The sequence below is a fragment of the Triticum dicoccoides genome, chromosome 5A (genome assembly GCF_002162155.2).
Source record: "Triticum dicoccoides isolate Atlit2015 ecotype Zavitan chromosome 5A, WEW_v2.0, whole genome shotgun sequence".
NCBI classification, from domain to species: domain Eukaryota; kingdom Viridiplantae; phylum Streptophyta; class Magnoliopsida; order Poales; family Poaceae; genus Triticum; species Triticum dicoccoides.
The window spans coordinates 330,147,712-330,168,524 of NC_041388.1; positions in this window are offsets into that span (position 1 = coordinate 330,147,712).

Below are 20,813 nucleotides of genomic sequence, written 5' to 3' on the forward strand. Positions count from 1 at the left end.
TCCGAAGACAGCTTTTACCACCAGGTATGGGCTATATGAGTATACCGTTATGTCATTTGGTCTGACTAACGCACCTGCCTATTTTATGAACATGATGAACAAAGTGTTTATAGAGTTTTTGGATAAGTTCTTCATAGTGTTCATTGATGATATCCTGGTTTATTCGAAGAATGAAGAGGAACATAAGGAGCATTTGCGTTTGGTACTTGGAAAGCTCAGAGAACATCAATTATATGCCAAGTTCAGCAAATGTGAGTTTTGGTTGAAGGAAGTAGGATTCCTCGGACATGTTATATCTGGAGAAGGTATAGCAGTAGATCCCGCCAAAGTTGAAACCTTGACCAAGTGGGAAGCCCCAACAACAGTTGGAGAGATCCGGAGTTTTCTTAGACTCGTAGGATACTACCGAAGAATTATTGAGAATTTCTCAAAGATTGCGAAGCCTATGACTGAGTTGTTGAAGAAGGATACCAAGTTCATATGGACGGAGGAGTGTGAGGCTAGTTTCCAGGAGTTGAAGAAACGCTTAGTTACCTCACCAGTATTGATTTTACCAGACTAGACCAAGGATTATGAGGTGTATTGCGACGCTTCACATCGAGGACTTGGAGCAGTGCTTATGCAGGAAGGGAGAGTTGTTTCATATGCCTCAAGACAACTGAAACCTCATGAGTTGAATTATGCCACACATGATTTGGAGTTAGCAGCCGTAGTGCATGCATTGAAGACATGGAGACATTTTCTCATTGGAAATCATTGTGAGGTGTACACGGATCATAAGAGTTTGAAGTACATCTTCACACATAAGGAGTTGAATCCCAGACAAAGGAGATGGTTGGAGCTTGTCAAGGATTATGATATGAAATTGCATTATCACCTCGGAAAGGCTAATGTAGTAGCTGACGCATTAAGCCGTAAGAGCCATGTCAATACGTTAATGACGGGAGGAATACCAAGGGAGTTAGCCGAAAATCTTCGTGAACTATGTTTGGAAATAGTTCTGAGAGGTTATGTAGCAGCAATGGAGATTCAGTCAACTTTGATGGATAGAATCAGAGAAGCTCAGAAAGCTGACAAAGAGATTTCCGCTATAAAGGAGAAACTGAGCAAAGGAAAAGCTAAAGGATTTCGTGAGGATGAGCACGACACCCTATGGTTTGAAGACCGCGTTTACGTGCCCAATGACCCGGAGAGCAGGAAGTTGATTTTGCAAGAGGCACACGACTCACCGTATTCAATTCACCCAGGAAATACCAAGATGTATCTGGATTTGAAGGATGTTTTCTGGTGGACCGGAATGAAGAAGGATATTATGGAGTATGTAGCAGTTTGTGATGTATGTCAGAGAGTAAAGGCAGAGCATCAGAAGCCAGCGGGATTGTTACAACCATTGCCGATACCCGAATGGAAGTGGGATAAGTTAGGCATGGATTTTATCACGGGATTGCCTAGGACTCGTTCAGGCTATGACTCGATTTGGGTTGTAGTTGATCGATTGATGAAAGTAGCTCATTTCATCCCAGTAAAGACCACTTATACCAGTGCTAAGTTGGCAAAGATATACATGACCAGGATCGTATGTCTGCATGGAGTTCCAAGGAGTATCGTATCAGATAGAGGAACCCAGTTTACCTCAAAGTTCTGGAAGCAGTTGCACGAAACTTTGGGTACCAGGCTAGAATTCAATACAACTTTTCATCCACAGACAGATGGACAAACCGAGAGAGTCAATCAGATTTTGGAGGATATGCTGAGAGCTTGTGCGCTAGATTACGAATCTAGTTGGGACGATAATTTGCCATATGCAGAGTTCTCTTACAACAACAGTTACCAAACCAGTTTAAAGATGGCCCCTTTCGAAGCTTTGTACGGAAGGAGGTGCAGGACACCGTTGTCATGGGACGAAGATGGAGACCGCCAGTTGTTTGGTCCTGACTTGATTAAAGAGTCTGAACAAAAGGTGAAGTTGATTCGCGATAGGCTCAAGGTAGCCCAGTCCAGACAGAAGAGTTATGTAGATTCTAAACGCAAGGAGACAGTTTACGAAGTTGGAGATAGAGCTTATCTTCGAGTATCACCACTTCGGGGAACAAAGCGTTTTGGAGTTAAAGGGAAGTTAGCACCACGATTTGTAGGACCATATCGAGTTTTGGAGCGTATGGGAGAAGTAGCCTACAAGTTGGAATTGCCCGAAGGATTGTCAGGAGTTCATGATGTGTTCCACGTTTCCCAGTTGAAGAAGTGTCACGCGGAGATGGTTGGCATACCGTTGAGAGACACAGTGCCATTGGAAACTATTCAGTTGGATAACGATTTGACCTACGAGGAGAAACCAGTCAAGATTCTCGAGTTTGCCAACCGAGTTACTCGCAGCAAGGTTATCAAGTTTTGCAAAGTTCAGTGGATCCAACACATAGAGGATGAAGCCACCTGAGAGCGAGAGGAAGATTTGCTCAAAGACCACCCTCACCTATTTTCTAGCCAACCCGAATCTCGAGGGCGAGATTCATCTTAAGGGGGGTAGGTTTGTAACATCCCAAATTTCCAATTTGGAATGTTATACACTAGATCATCATGCATATCATATTTTATTTTGCATTTTGGTTGATCCTAGAAATTCTACGCAACTCAATGACCCACGGAGAGAGTTGGGGATTTCGTTATTTTCATATTTGAGTTTTCTCAAATTTTGAGAATAGGATCATTTGATTTTATTTATTTTATCGTTAATTATTTCTATTACAAAAATATGAGAGAGGGAATAAAATGACTTTCCCAAAATAAAGAAATATTGAGTATTTAATAATAAAATCAAATATTTATTTCGGAGTTTCTCGGTGTTTTATTTGAATTTAGGAAAAATGTGCGTTTTTCAAAATTGCATTGAGGGCCCAAATAAATGTTCACCTTGTGCGGCTTGATTTTAGAAGCCCGTGAAAATTTATTTCGGAATCTTTGGAGTCCGTTTAGTATTTCTTTTTATTTTTCTTCCGAGCGGAATAATTAAAAAAACAAAAAAAAATGAACCGACTTCGGGCCGTACCCGAGCGGGACACCGCCCAGGGGCAGCCTTTAAATAGCGCCGCCCCGAGGCGCCCGAGCCCATCAGCCCCGCCTTGATCCGCGCGCGCCGCCGGAGCCGCCGCCGCCGACGATCCCACCGCCCGAGGTTCGTTGCGTCTCGATTTCCGTGCCGAATTTTTTTTTGGCGTTCGTCGTTTTTCTTTTTCTCGGATTAAATCCGCGATTTTTCTGATCGCGATCCCTGATCCGATTTTCGTTTTAGTTTAACTTTTCGCTCATTTATCGGAATCAGGCTATTCAAGCGCCTAGAGTTTCGTCTCGAAACCATCTATCCGTTTAACCAACTTAAACAAGTTTTTGCTACTGTAAAATTTTCCCTAGATCCAGATTACTAGAACGGAGTTGTTTTCTTTCGCCGTTTGACTTTCGTTGTTTCGTTCGATTTGATTCTTTTTGCCAACCGGAGTTCTTAAGTTGAACCTTCTGGTTAGATCTCTTATTTGAGTTTTACATGTGCATTGGATGAGTACTTATTGTATGCTTGTTTGTTTGTCTGCGATAGAATACCCGGAGTGCGGCGCCTGTTACTTCGAATCGTTAGGTTTTGCGGATCATCAGCAAGGCAAGTAACACTTTGATCATACATTTTCTACTACCCAGTTTTATTGCATTAGATCAATCCTCACACATTGCATGATTAGGATCTAATTAAATTGTGGGATGGGAAGTAGTTGAGGTAGTACCTATTACCTGTTTATTATCAAACCTTTGGGAGTTCTTCTACGTTTGCTTATTATGCCGTGCTATGCTAGTAGACGTGGATTGGGTGAGTGAAATCCATGACAGATGTGAGATTGCTAATTAATGATTTATTTAAGGTGGCAACTTAAACACACATCTGGGTGGATTGAGGCACCTGGGTATTCCAGGACTTGCCTATTTTCTTTTGGACCGCCACCCAGGCTCAAAGGGATCATGAGACTATTCATACTAGAAACTTCCGTGTGCAGCCACAAGCTATTATGGGCTCTAGCATAGTTGACTAAGTCGTGTGAACTCTTACAGTGGTAGACTAGCAGATGTAGGGGATGTAGGTGGTATGGTCTACCCATCGTAAGGTGCTAGCGTTTCTGAAAGACTATGTCTCGGTCATCTGTCTTCTCAAACACCATGTAGTGCGAGAAACCAAACGGAGGCGATCGAGTCTTGTGGGGAAAAGTGCGCAAACCTCTGCAGAGTGTAATAAACTAATCATGGTTAGCCGTGTCCGCGGTTATGGACATCTTGAGTATCTAGTACCTCGATTTTCATGTGAATCTCAACATGTTACTTTAAAATTAATTTTGTTGGGTTATGTTTAATGATGATGCTTAATTGGGATTGAGAATACTGTCAACCATTCTCAATGTTTAATAACCACCATGATAGTAATTAAATTTTATTCCTTTGAAGTAGGGAAAAATTGGCTTTACGCAAAACTGTAACCATAGAGCTTTCCACCAGCCAAATATGCATATAGTATAGCTATTTCATTCCATTATTCTCTATGTGTTACCTTGCCAGCATATTCCATGTGCTGACCCGTTTTCGGGCTGCAACGTTAATGTTGCAGACTTTTCAGACGACGATTAAAGAGTTTTTAGGTCGTGGTTCTATACTCAGGGATGTCGTTGGAGTTGATGGACTCACTTATCTTCCAAGCCTTCCGCTGTTATCGTTATTAGATGGCCTTAAGCCATATTTATTGTAATAAGTTCTCTTTTGAGACACTCGATGTAATAAGTGTGTGATTGCTACTCTGCTATAAATCCTCCGAGTACTGTGTGGTGTCAGCATTACTGATCCAGGGATGACACCGGAGCACAGAGATCAGACTGTTTGAGGCCTGGTCGCTACACTGCCCCCGTATATAAAGGAGTGGAGGAGGGGGGGCGGCCCTCTCTGGCACGCCCTAGGGGAGTCCTACTCTCACCGGGAGTAGGATTCCCCCTTTCCTAGTAGAACTAGGAGCCCTTCCAAGTAGTAGGAGTAGGAGGGGAGGAAAGGGAAGGGAAAAGGAGAAGGAAGGAAGGGGGCGCCCCCCTTCCCTAGTCCAATTCGGACTGGCCAATGGGGAGGGGTGCGGCCACCTTTTGAGGCCTTTTCTCTCCTTTCCCGTATGGCCCATTAAGGCCCAATACGAATTCTCGTAACTCCGCGGTACTCCCGAAAATACCCGAATCACTCGGAACCTTTCCAATGTCCGAATATAGTCGTCCAATATATCGATCTTTTTGTCTCGACCATTTCGAGACTCCTCGTCATGTCCCCGATCTCATCCGGGACTCCGAACTCCTTCGGTACATCAAAACTCATAAACTCATAATATAATTGTCATCGAAACCTTAAGCGTGCGGACCCTATGGGTTCGAGAACAATGTAGACATGACCGAGACACATCTCCGGTCAATAACCAATAGCGGAACCTGGATGCTCATATTGGCTCCCACATATTCTATGAAGATCTTTACCAGTCAGACCGCATAACAACATACGTTGTTCCCTTTGTCATCGGTATGTTACTTGCCCGAGATTCGATCGTCGGTATCTCAATACCTAGTTCAATCTCGTTACCGGCAAGTCTCTTTACTCGTTCTGTAATACATCATCCCGCAACTAACTCATTAGTTGCAATGCTTGCAAGGCTTAAGTGATGTGCATTAGCGAGAGGGCACAGAGATACCTCTCCGACAATCGGAGTGACAAATCCTAATCTCGAAATATGCCAACCCAACAAGTACCTTCGGAGACACCTGTAGAGCACATTTATAATCACCCAGTTACGTTGTGACGTTTGGTAGCACACAAAGTGTTCCTCCGGTAAACAGGAGTTGCATAATCTCATAGTCATAAGAACATGTATAAGTCATGAAGAAAGCAATAGCAACAAACTAAACGTTCAAGTGCTATGCTAACGGAATGGGTCAAGTCAATCACATCATTATCCTAATGATGTGATCCCGTTAATCAAATGACATCTCATGTCTATGGTTAGGAAACATAACCATCTTTGATCAACGAGCTAGTCAAGTAGAGGCATACTAGTGACACTCTGTTTGTCTATGTATTCATACATGTATTATGTTTCCGGTTAATACAATTCTAACATGAATAATAAACATTTATCATGATATAAGGAAATAAATAATAACTTTATTATTGCCTCTAGGGCATATTTCCTTCACTACAAGGGTACGTAGACAACACTCTCCCCTCTCGTTGCTATGCATCACCATGATCCTGTGTGTGCGCTGAATTTTTTTTGAAATTACTACGTTCCCCAACAGTGGCATCCGAGCCTGATTTTATGCGTTGATGTAATATGCACGAGTAGAACACAAGTGAGTTGTGGGCGATATAAGTCATACTGCTTACCAACATGTCACACTTTGGTTCGGCGGTATTGTTGGATGAAGCGGCCCGGACCGACATTACGCGTATGCTTATGCAAGACTGGTTTTATCGCCGTGCTATCCACACAGGTGACTAGCGGGTGTCAGTTTCTCCAAGTTTAGTTGAACCGAGTGTGGCTACGCCCGGTCCTTGAGAAGGTTAAAACAACACTAACTTGACAAACTATCGTTGTGGTTTTGATGCGTAGGTAAGAACGGTTCTTGCTTAGCCCGTAGCAGCCACATAAAACTTGCAACAACAAAGTAAAGGACGTCTAACTTGTTTTTGCAGGGCATGTTATGATGTGATATGGTCAAGACGTGATGAGATATAAGTTGTTGTATAAGATGATCATGTCTTGTTGAAGTTATCGGCAACTGGCAGAAGCCTTATGGTTGTTTCTTTATTGCATAAGATGCAAGCGCCAAATAATTGCTTTACTTTATCGCTATGCGATAGCAATAGTTGCAAGAGCAATAGTTGGCGAGACGACCATGTGACGACACATTGATATAGATCAAGATGATGGAGATCATGGTGTCATGCCGGTAATGATGGAAATCATGATGATGCTTTGGAGATGGAGATCAAAGGCAAAAGATGATGATGGCCATATCATGTCACATATTTTGATTGCATGTGTTGTTTATCTTTTATACATCTTATTTTGCTTAGTTTGATGGTAGCTTTATAAGATGATCTCTCACTAATTATCAAGGTACAAGTGTTCTCCCTGAGTATGCACCATTGCGAAAGTTCTTCGTGCTGAGACACCGCGTGATTATCGGGTGTGATAGGCTCTACGTTCAAATAGAATGGGTGCAAAACAGTTGCACACACGGAATACTCAGGTTAAACTTGACGAGTCTAGCATATAACAGATATGGCCTCGGAACACTGAGACCGAAAGGTCGAGCGTGAATCATATAGTAGATATGATCAACATAGTGATGTTCACCATTGAAACTACTCCATCTCACGTGATGATCGGACATGGTTTAGTTAATGTGGATCACGTGATCACTTAGAGGATTAGAGGGATGGATATCTAAGTGGGAGTTCTTAAGTAATATGATTAATTGAACTTAAATTTATCATGAACTTAGTCCTGGTAGTATTAGCATATTTATGTTGTAGATCAATAGCTCGCGTTTAGCTCCCCTGTTTTATTTTTGATATGTTCCTAGAGAAAACTAAGTTGAAAGATGTTAGTAGCAATGATGCGGATTGGATCCATGATCTGAGGTTTATCCTCATTGCTGCACAAAAGAATTATGTCCTTGATGCACCGCTAGGTGACAAATGCAGATGTTATGAACGTTTGGCTAGCTCAATATGATGACTACTTGATAGTTTAGTGCACCATACTTAAACGGCTTAGAATCGGGACTTCAAAGACGTTTTGAATGTCATGGACCATATGATATGTTCCAGGAGTTGAAGTTAATATTTCAAGCAAATACCCGAGTTGAGAGATATGAAGTCTCCAACAAGTTCTATAGCTAAAAGATGGAGGAGAATAGCTCAAGCAGTGAGCATGTGCTAAGATTGTCTGGGTACTACAATCACTTGAATCAAGTGGGAGTTAATCTTCCAGATAAAATAGTGATTGAAAGAATTCTCTAGTCACCATCACCAAGTTAGTAGAACTTCGTGATGAACTATAATATGCAAGGGATAACAGAAACGATTCCCAAGCTCTTCGTGATGCTGAAATCGACGAAGGTAGAAATCAAGAAAAAACATCAAGTATTGATGGTAAACAAAACCACTAGTTTCAAGTAAAGGCACAAAGGGAAGAAAGGGGAACTTTAATAAGAACGGCAAGCAAGTTGCTGCTCAAGTGAAAAAACCCAAGTCTGGACCTAAGCCTGAAACTGAGTGCTTGTACTGCAAAGGAACTCATCACTGGAAGCGGAACTACCCAAGTAATTGGCAGATAAGAAGGATGGCAAAGTGAACATAGGTATATTTGATATACATGTTATTGATGTGTACTTTACTAGTGTTTATAGCAACCCCTCAGTATTTGATACTAGTTCAATTGCTAAGAATAGTAACTCAAAACGGGAGTTGCAGAATGAATAGAGACTAGTTAAGGGTGAAGTGACGATGTGTATTAGAAATGGTTCCAAAATTGATATGATCATCATCGCACACTCCCTATACTTTCGGGATTAGTGTTAAACCTAAAATAAATGTTATTTAGTGTTTACGTTGAGCATGAATATGATTGGATCATGTTTATTGCAATACATTTATTCATGTAAATAATTGTTGTTTTGTTTACATGAATAAAACCTTCTATGGTCATACACCCAATGAAAATGGTTTGTTGGATCTCGATCGTGGTGATACACATTTTCATAATATTGAAGCCAAAAGATGCAAAGTTAATAATGATAGTGCAACTTATTTGTGGCACTGCCGTTTAGGTCATATTGGTGTAAAGCGCATGAAGAAAATCCATGCTGATGGGCTTTTGGAATCACTCAATTATGAATCAGTTGATACTTGCGAACCATGCCTCATGGGCAAGATGACTAAGACTCCGCTCTCCAGAACAATGGAGCGAGCAACAGATTTGTTGAAAATCATACATACTAATGTATGTGGTCCGATGAATATTGAGGCTCGCGGCAGGTATCATTATTTTCTAATCTTCAAAGATGATTTGAGCAGATATGAGTATATCTACTTGATAAAACACAAGTCTAAAACATTTGAAAAGTTCAAAGAATTTTAGAGTGAAGTGGAGAATCATCGTAACAAAAATAAAAGTTTCTATGATATGATCGCAGAAGTAAAATATTTGAGTTACGAGTTTGGCCTTCAGTTAAAACAATGTGAAATAGTTTCACTACTCATGTGTTGGGGAACGTAGTAATTTCCAAAAATTTCCTACGCACACGCAAGATCATGGTGATGCACAACAACGAGAGGGGAGAGTGTTTTCTACGTACCCTCATAGACCGGAAGCGGAAGCGTTATAACAACGCGGTTGATGTAGTCGTACGTCTTCACGGCCCGACCAATCAAGCACCGAAACTACGGCACCTCCGAGTTTTTGCACACGTTCAGCTCGATGACGATCCCCAGACTCCGATCCAGCAAAGTGTCGGGGATGAGTTCCGTCAGCACGACGGCGTGGTGACGATCTTGATGTTCTACCGTCGCAGGGCTTCGCCTAAGCACCGCTACAATATTATCGAGGATTATGGTGGAGGGGGCACCGCACACGGCTAAGAGATCAATGATTAATTGTTGTGTCTCTGGGGTGCCCTCCTGCCCCCGTATATAAAGGAGTGGAGGAGGGGGCCGGTCAAGGAGGGTGGCGCGCCCAAGGGGGGGAGTCCAACTCCCACCGGGAGTAGGACTCCCCTTTTTCCTATTAGGAGTAGGAGAGGGAAGGGAGAGGAAGGAGGGAGGAAGGAAAGGGGGGCCGGCCCCCCTCCCAATTCAGATTGGGCTTGGGGGGGGCGCCCCCTCCCTTGCTCCTTTCCCCTCCTTTCCACTAAGGCCCAATAAGGCCCATATACCTCCCGGGGGGTTCCGATAACCTCCTGGTGATCCGGTATTGTCCCAATCTTACCCGGAACCTTTCCGGTGTCCAAATATAGTCGTCCAATATATCGATCTTTATGTCTCGACCATTTCGAGACTCCTCGTCAAGTCCGTGATCACATCCGGGACTCTGAACAACCTTCGGTACATCAAAATATATAAACTCATAATGAAACTGTCATCGTAACGTTAAGCGTGCGGACCCTATGGGTTCGAGAACAATGTAGACATGACCGAGACACGTCTCCGGTCAATAACCAATAGCGGAACCTGGTTGCTCATATTGGCTCCTACATATTCTACGAAGATCTTTATCGGTCAGACCGCATAACAACATACGTTGTTCCCTTTGTCATTGGTATGTTACTTGCCTGAGATTCGATCGTCGGTATCTCAATACCTAGTTCAATCTCGTTACTGGCAAGTCTCTTTACTCGTTCCGTAATTCATCATCTTGCAACTAACTTATTAGTTGCATTGCTTGCAAGGCTTAAGTGATGTGTATTACCGAGAGGGCCCAGAGATACCTCTCCGACAATCGGAGCGACAAATCCTAATCTCGAAATATGCCAACCCAACATGTACCTTTGGAGACACCTGTAGAGCACCTTTATAATCACCCAGTTACGTTGTGACGTTTGGTAGCACACAAAGTGTTCCTCCGGTAAACGGGAGTTGCATAATCTCATAGTCATAGGAACATGTATAAGTCATGAAGAAAGCAATAGCAACATACTAAACGATCGGGTGCTAAGCTAATGGAATGGGTCATGTCAATCACATCATTCTCCTAATGATGTGATCCCGTTAATCAAATGACAACTCATGTCTATGGTTAGGAAACATAACCATCTCCGATTAACGAGCTAGTCAAGTAGAGGCATACTAGTGACACTTTGTTTGTCTATGTATTCACACAAGTATTACGTTTCCGGTTAATACAATTCTAGCATGAATAATAAACATTTATCATGATATAAGGAAATAAATAATAACTTTATTATTGCCTCTAGGGCATATTTCCTTCATCACGCCACCTGAAACACCACAGTGTAATGGTGTGTCCGAACATCGTAACCGTACTTTATTAGATATGGTGCGATCTATGATGTCTCTTACCAATTTACCACTATCGTTTTGGGGTTATGCATTAGAGACAGCTACATTCAATTTAAAAGGGCACCATCTAAATCCGCTGAGACGACACCGTATGAACTATGGTTTGGCAAGAAACCTAAGCTGTCGTTTCTTAAAGTTTGAGGTTACAATGCTTATGTGAAAAAGTTTCAACCTGATAAGCTCAAACCCAAATTGGAGAAGTGCGTCTTCATAGGATACCCAAAAGAAAATGTTGGGTACACCTTCTATCACAGATCCGAAGGCAAGATATTCATCGCTGAGAATAGATCCTTTCCAGAGAAGGAGTTTCTCTCGAAAGAAGTGAGTGGGAGGAAAGTAGAACTTGATAAGGTAACTGTACCTGCTCCCTTATTGGAAAGTAGTTCATCACAGAAATATGTTCCTGTGACTACTATACCAATTAGTGAGGAAGCTAATGATGATGATCATGTAACTTCAGATCAAGTTACTACAGAACCTCGTAGGTAAATCAGAGTGAGATCCACACTAGAGTGGTACGATAATCCTGTTCTGGAGGTCATGTTACTTGACCATGATGAACCTACGAACTATGAGGAAGCGATGATGAGCCTAGATTCCATGAATGACTTGAGGCCATGAAATCTGAGATGAGATCCATGTATGAGAACAAAGTATGGACTTTGATTGACTTGCCATTTGATCGGCGAGCTATTGAGATTAAATCGATCTTCAAGAGGAAGACGGACGCTGACAGTAGCGTTACTATCTACAAAGCTAGAATTGCCGCAAAAAGGTTTTCGACAAGTTCAAAGTGTTGACTATGATGAGAGTTTCTCACTCGTATCTATGCTTAAGTCCATTCGAATCATGTTAGCAATTGCCGCATTTTATGAAATCTGGCAAATGGATAAACAAAATTACATTCCTTAATGGATTTATTTAAGAAGAGTTGTATATGATGCAACTAGAAGGTTTTGTCAATCCTAAAGGTGCTAACAAAATATGCAAGCTCCAGCGATCCATCTATGGACTAGTGCAAGCATCTCGGAGTTGGAAAATACACTTTGATAAGTTGATCAAAGCATATAGTTTTATACGGACTTGCGGTGAAGCCTGTATTTACAAGAAAGTGAGTGGGAGCACTACAACATTTCTGATAAGTATATGTGAATGACATATTGTTGATCGGAGATAATGTAGAATTATTCTGCAAAACATAAAGGAATGTTTGAAAGGAGTTTTTCAAAGAAAGACCTCGGTGAAACTGCTTACATATTGAGCATCAAGATCTATAGAGATAGATCAAGACGCTTGATAAGTTTTTCAATGAGTACATACCTTGACAAGATTTTGAAGTAGTTCAAAATGGAACAGTCAAAGAAAGAGTTCTTGCCTGTGTTACAAGGTGTGAAACTGAGTAAGACTCAAAGCCCGACCACGGCAGAAGATAGAAAGAGAATGAAAGTCATTCCCTATGCATTGGCCATAGGTTCTATAAAATATGCCATGCTATGTACCAGATCTATTGTATACCCTACACTGTTTTTGGCAAGGGAGTACAATAGTGATCTAGGAGTAGATCATTGGACAACGGTCAAAATTATCCTTAGTGAAATAAGGATATGTTTCTCGATTATGGAAGTGACAAAAAGGTTCGTCGTAAAAGGTTACATCGATGCAAATTTTGACACTGATCCAGATGACTCTAAGTCTCAATCTGGATACATATTGAAAGTGGGAGCAATTAGCTAGAGTAGCTCCGTGCAGAACATTGTTGACATAGAAATTTGCAAAATACATACAGATCTGAATGTTGCAGACCCGTTGACTAAACTTCTCTCACAAGCAAAACATGAACACACCTTAGTACTCTTTGGGTGTTAATCACATAGCGATGTGAACTAGATTACTGACTCTAGTAAACCCTTTGGGTGTTGGTCACATGACGATGTGAACTATGGGTGTTAATCACATGGTGATGTGAACTATTGATGTTAAATCACATGGCGATGTGATCTAGATTATAGACTCTAGTGCAAGTGGGAGACTAAAGGAAATATGCCCTAGAGGCAATAATAAAGTTATTATTTATTTCCTTATTTCATGATAAATGTTTATTATTCATGCTAGAATTGTATTAATCGGAAACATAATACATGTGTGAATACATAGACAAACAGAGTGTCACTAGCATGCCTCTACTTGACTAGCTCGTTGATCAAAGATGGTTAAGTTTCCTAACCATAGACATGAGTTGTCATTTGATTAACAGGATCACATAATTAGGAGAATGATGTGATTGACTTGACCCATTTCGTTAGCTTAGCACTTGATCGTTTACTTTGTTGCTATTGCTTTCTTCATGACTTATACATGTTCCTATGACTATGAGATTATGCAACTCCCGTTTACCGGAGGAACACTTTGTGTGCCACCAAACGTCACAACGTAATTGGGTGATTATAAAGGTGCTCTACAGGTGTCTCTGAAGGTACTTTTTGGGTTGGCGTATTTCAAGATTAGGACTTGTCACTCCGATTGTTGGAGAGGTATCTCTGGGCCCACTCGGTAATGCACATCACTATAAGCCTTGCAAGCATTGCCACTAATGAGTTAGTTGCGGGATAATGTACTACGGAACGAGTAAAGAGACTTGTCGGTAACAAGATTGAACTAGGTATTGAGATACCGACGATCGAATCTCGGGCAAGTAACATACCAATGACAAAGGGAACAACGTATGTTGTTATGCGGTCTGACCGATAAAGATCTTCGTAGAATATGTAGGAGCCAATATGGTCATCTAGGTCCCGCTATTGGTTATTGACTAGAGAGGTGTCTCGGTCATGTCTACATAGTTCTCGAACCCGTAGGGTCCGCACGCTTAACGTTCATTGACGATATAGTACTATGAGTTATGTATGTTGGTGATCGAATGTTGTTCGGAGTTCTGGATAAGATCACGGACATGACGAGGAACTCCGGAAATGGTCCGGAGATAAAGATTGATATATGGGATAATAGTGTTTGGACTCCGGAAGGATTCCGGAATTCACCGGAAGGGGTTCCGGATGTTCCCCGAAATGTTTGGGTACGAGAACACTTTATTTGGACCAAAGGGGAAAGCCCACAAGGTTTTTGTAAAGCGTAAAAGGAAGTTTTGCGGAGTCCAAGGGCCAGATGCTAGGGTCCCTGGCGTCTGGGTCCAGACGCCGGGAACCCTGGCGTCTGGCCTTGGAGTCCGAGAAGGACTCTCGCCTTTCGGGTGAAACCGACTTTATGGAGGCTTTTACTCCAAGTTTCGACCACAAGGCTCAACATATAAATAGAGAGGTAGGGCTAGCAGCCAAGACACATCAAGAAACACCAAGCCGTGTGCCGGCAACCCCGTCCCCTCTAGTTTATCCTCCGTCATAGTTTTCGTAGTGCTTAGGCGAAGACCTGCGGAGATTGTTCTTCATCAACACCGTCACCACGCCGTCGTGCTGCCGGAACTCATCTACTACTTCGCCTCTCTTGCTGGATCGAGAAGGCGAGGACGTCACCGAGCCGAACGTGTGCAGAACTCGGAGGTGTCGTGCTTTCGGTACTTGGATCGGTCGGATCGTGAAGACATACGACTACATCAACCGCGTTGATATAACGCTTCCGCGAACGGTCTACGAGGGTACGTAGACAACACTCTCCCCTCTCGTTGCTATGCATCACCATGATCCTGCGTGTGCATAGGAATTTTTTTTAAAATTACTACGTTCCCCAACAACCATTCAGATCACTGTTTGGTGATCCTGTTTCATCAGACCATTGTGGGCTCGTTCTTGATCGAACGACCAAAAGATGTGGAAAGGTAGATGTATTGTTCCTCTTTGCCTTCGCTTCGGCAAGGCAGAGAATCCACAGCACCTGCAAAGGTCCCCCCCATCTTGTTTGGTGCTGACAAGTGACGCACCGCATGCTTGCCACTCCTCGCAACATGGGGAGTTTTTCTCTTTTTTCATAGGTTCGTTTTTTCAGCACGTTTTATCTACTACGCATTCAAACCACAAACCGTTTTCACCGTTGGATTTCTTGCGTCAATATTTTTTAAACTAGATCCCATGTTAGTAGGTTTCAATGAAGTTTTTAGGGTTAACTGGATAAATGCCACTCAAATTCTGGCGATTCCAAGAAATGTCACTGCAATTTCCAAACTATGAAAAACGCCACAACAGAGTTTAAAAAATTCCGCTGGAAATGGCACTTTTAAAAATTGTAGTGGTGTTTCTCGGAATCTCCAGAATTCGAGTGACATTTATCAAATTAACCCCCTTTTTAATGAAAAAGGGGAAAGGGGGATCATAAAAAACAAAAAAAGCAGGGAAACTAAAAAACAAAAATAATAAAAAACTAAGGAAATAGAAATGGACCAACAATTGAAAAAAAACAAAGCCAAAAAACCAGAACTCGGAAGCACATACGCGCTTTTACACTTTTTGTGGAAGCACAACTGAAAAGGAAACACAGTTGTGCTTCTCGTGGAAGCACATTTCATACTTTCCTTTCCGGGGAAGCACTGTTCTGCTTTTAGTGGAAACACAGACTGGTCTTCTCAGTGAAGCATGTCAGTATTTTTCCCTTTTCGAGAGACAAATGTATGCTTCTCGTAGCTAGACAATCTAGATGTAAAGGATTTTCAAATCCTTCATGTAAACCGTGATTGATGTTAATATATTACGCCTTTGGCGCCACATGTTGTCCAAGGAAAAGTTATGCTTCTCGCAAGAATAACAGGTTTATGCTTCTCTTGAAAGCATAGATTGTGCTCTTCATGAAAACACATGTTGTGTTTTTCTTTTTTCGAAAAATAGAACTAGGAAAAAACATGAAAACTCAAAAAGCCAAAAACCCTAAGAAAAGAAAATAAAACACGAAAACGTGCAGAAAAAAAATGAAACCCCCGAGGGTGCGTCAAGCAGATGACACATGGCAACGGCTAGGCGCACCATTTGGCACAGTCCCATGGCTAAGTGATCTGCGCGAGTGCCCTCTAAAAAGTACCCCTTAATTAATTGCTCCCTATTTAGCATGTAGTGCGTTGCAAAGCAAGCAAACACGCATGCTATTGGGGAGGCCCAATTACCCGGTTGGCAGTTTTCTTTTTGGTCTGGCATGAAGCAGTTTACTAGATAGGATTTTCACTTTCGTGAAAAAACTAGACTGCTTTTGAGGTGTTTTTTTCCCTAAAAAACACTGAATCTGTCTGCCTGACAGATTTTTTTAAGTGTCCGCGTTTATTTAGGGCCTAAAACAACATGTGGCATGGCTCTATCTTATTGATACGTTACAAAAAACTTCACTCGAATCGTCTGATTCCTCTTTATCGAAGAAACCCGTGCTCGAAATAATCAAGCGCGAGCTTTTCTGGTCAAAATGTATCTTGTCTTTATCACTTTATCATGAGTTGTTTTCCTTGGTTAAGAATACTTGTTGTTTTGCTGATATTTGCAGGTTCATAATTTTCTTTTTACCTCATAAAGGAAACAAAATCGTTAGGTGTTATACTATATCTATTTGTTTATTAGAATTCCTTCTAATGACTTATGTGTTCTGTTATTATAGTAATTCTTAAAATGTTCACGAATCCCAAACATGTGCACGGAATTAATTCTTTTGGTGAATTCAAAAAATGTTTGCAAATTCAAATTTTTGTTGTCAAATTTGAAAAGCTTCATCTTTTCATTTTTTTTCAAAATATTCATGAGTTTAAAAAATGTTCTCAAATTTAAAAACATTTGTGAATGTCAAATTTGTTCCCTAATGTCAAAAATGTTCTGAAATTTAATATAAAAAACAAAAATAAATAAAGAATATAAAAAGGAAAGCAAAAGAAAGGAAACACGTAGAAAAAGAAAACCCGACTGGTTGGAAAAAGGCAAGTGAAAAATCCGAATATTGGTCGGCCCATATGCAAGCGATCGGGAGGAGGGGGTGCATGTTTGCTCACTATGCTCTGACCCACACGATAAAGAGGATCCCACGAAAGAATGGTTGGCATAAAGGGCACGATGCTCGTTTACCATCACTAGCTAATTGTCTGTGCTTGCAACGGGATATACATATTCTTGTCCATCCATTCAACGTTTGATGATAGTTTTCATAATTTTTAACGTGATCCTTTCGTCCAATGCTTGATTATAATTTTCACAATTAACATGATTCGCGAATCAACCTGTAGTTGGTTGGTTATTTGGACAGTGATATCCCTAGCAACCAGGGTTCAAATCGTGTTGCTCGCATTATTTCTAAATATATTTCAGGATCTCCGGTGATGCATGTTCGGTGTGCTGAGACGTTTCCGTCGACTACGAGGCGTCTGTGGTGACTTCTCATTCTCAGCATGATATGCCATCTCAGTCTTCCGGAAGCGCTCATAAGGATAGGGTCTGCGTGTGTGTTCATGGGGATAAGTGTATATGCGTATATATGAGCGTCTGCATCTATATTGTGTTCTAAAAGAATTAACATGATTCTTCCGTCCAAAAAATATACTCATCACAATTAACGTGATCCTCTCGTGCAACTCTTGATAATACTTTTGGCTATTTAACATATGTAATTAACCGCCTTGTTAATTAATTGCATGCAGCTAGTATGTGCAAAGCAGAATTGGGCAACATAACTGTGATTTTTAGGCACTATTGACTGCATGCAAAAAGACCGAGACTGCAGACTGCGACTCCTTTTTAATAATACTCGTAGTGTGTGAAGTCTGATTTAAACCTTAGGTTATAGAGCTTGTCAAAAACGAACCCTCACCTCCAAATGGTGCGCCATAGCACATCTATGAGCGCGCGAGGCGGCCGCAGCGCTGCAGCCATCGAAGCTGCATCAGGCACCTTCTTCCTTCCTCGCCACCCCTGGTGCAGCTACTCGGCGCCTTGTATTCTTCCTACGATGCCTTCATGCCGCAGCAGATCAGACTGAAGCAAACCCGTGGACGGTGCCTTTCTTGTGTGTGTTTCCTATAGAAGAGCTATCTCTGTTCACTTGAGACAAAGCTCGTTAGCAGGTTGGTGCGCACGTTCCGCACTTCAACACATGTGCTGCCTAACCCACCGATCCCGGCCATTCCCAATTGATTAAAAACGACCGGGATTAGAGAGTACAGGGTACGGACTTCAGGGATTCGGAGGTAAGGGTTCGTTTTCGACAAGCTCTACAACCTCAAGATTTAAATCAGACTTCACTTTACTTGTAGTAGGGATTTCCTTTTCTAGTTCTTCAGCACCGAGAGAGACCATGGGCATTAATAATCTCAAGTTGTGTTGCTTCACAAAAAGCATTGAGAGTCAGGCCTTGCGAATATTTGGGATGCGTTTAGTTACCTGCACTAGGTCCATCCAGGCTTAACCCCTACTTATGCAGTGTAGTTTTGGTCTGTTTGGTAGTTTGGGTTGTATCAAAATTTCGGGCCACACGAACCTTAAAACACCTCCGGTCTAGACCCATTGGGAACGCTCGAATCAGCCGTTTTCAGTGAGCCAAACCCGAGGGATGAGAGGGGGCGCACGTGGGAAGGACCGGTTGCACGCGCGGGGACACACGGTAGAAACTGCATTGGCTCCCGAAGCAGCGTTCTAACTCCACTCACCCCTTCCATCGCTCACTCCCCTCTCCTCCCACCGCTTCACTATCCCCTCCTCCCACCGCTCACTGTCCTCTGTCTCCCACCGGCGGCGACGACAAGATCTGCACGGCAAGCACCGTCGGTGAGCATTGATGGTGGGCACCGGCGGCGAGCACTCCCTTCCACGTCAATGGTGGTATGTCCTCTGTCCCATCTGTAGCATCGATTTTAATGTGTCGCGCTCAATACCGTTGATTGCACCTATTCGATTGATGGTTAGGCTTTGATTTTGGACCATTGAATCGATTGTGACTTGGGACCAATTGAATCGATTCAAGGGTTTGAACACACATGGGGTAGGGATTTCGATGGCTTAAACACACCCTCAATTCAAGGGTTTTCACACACATGTCGTTAAAATTTCGAGGGTTTATTCAAACCCTTGAATAGATTTGAGGGTTTTTCACACACATGTTGTAGTAATTTCGAGTGTTTGAACAAACCCTCGAATGGATTCGAGGGTTTCACACACACACACACACACACACACGGTAGCCTAGAGCTTGTAGTCGACCACCTCGAGGGGCATTGTAGAGTAGCCAGGTTGAGAAACCCTTGCTAGGTGCTCCTCCTACTCATCGGAGTTGTTCGAAATGCTTGATCATACATGTCGTGTGCTTTTTATTCGAGCACCAGTTCATATGTGTGTGCAATGCAGATAGAGAAGCTCGTCATGGGAGGGAACGACAAGGCTCGCAAGGAGGTCGCCTATGACGGGAAGGGCAAGGAGGTCGCCTATGACGGGAAGGGCAAGGAGGTTGCCTCGGGCAAGAAGGGCAAACTGCTGAGGCTCACAGTCGACAGCCCCCCGAAGAGGGTTAAGAAGTACGGCTATTACGAGGAGAACACCGGCCCAACGTAGTTCTGCAAGACCGTCTTTGGACCTAAATTGGAGATTCTGCAGCTGCCCCTGGCTTCAGCAAGTACCTCGTCCCTGTCCTAGAGCTATTCAGGTTGACGACGAACAAGTCACCACCAGGATGATTGGCGGTAGGCTAGCCCTTGATAAGGGTTGGGCCGACTTCTATTTAGCCCACGAGATCAAGATAATGTGTCTTCTCATCTTGAAGCTTGGGAGTCCCGCGAACTTGCGGGTCTGAGTCTTCAGCGACGCGGGCATTGAGGTGGTGGCAAAGTGCGGGCCACACCCCAAAGCATTCAATATGCATTTTGAAGGTGCCATTGATGGTGATGCTGGTGCTGAAGGTGGTGTTGTGGGTGTTGCTGCTGAGGGTGGTGCTGATGGTGCTCAGGATGGAATCACTGCTATCTCTGCTATGTTAATCCAATTTAAAGATTATGTGGTACTATTATGATGTTAGCCTGTTTGCATTGCTATGTTTATGGTTATGCACTTATGCTTATCCTATGGTTTAGCTTATGTTTATGGTTTATGCTATGATTATGGTTACGCTATGTATGCTGCTCCGGTGTGCCCGTGTACTTGTAACCTCACCACTCCTAGAAGAGGTTACCACATCATTTGAGTTGTATGTAACCAAACAACAGCTCTTTGCATCTCGATAGAACATGCAGACAATCAAACACAGGTTCCGGTGTTTCTGCTCAGGCAGATTGGAGGGCATGCATGCAAACAAACAACGTGCAAAACTTATTTTTTGACGTGTATTCACTCAGCCAGGCTGAGTTGGGCTGCAGATGCGAAGTGCCCAAAATAGGTACAGGTAACCAAACACACCTTGTTTGACCTGGCTTGTGGATATATATACGCATGTTCCTTAAGAACGGATTGTTCCGTGTCATCCTTGAGTGCAAGCAAACACCTCTCACTTGAGTGCAGGCCGTGCTGATAGCTTGTCGGATTCAGGTTTCAAAATAACAAAAATGGCCATTATTTCTCAAGTTTATCTCCAGGTATTTCTTTGAAGCAACCTATACTTCTTCTGAAGAAGGAAAAAATACGTACAGACGAGATGATGCGTCTTCCCACTCTTGCAACCAAAAACACATTTGGTTCATTTAATTAGCTGGAAATCCGCAAGCAACCGGCGAATTGAAAGCGAGC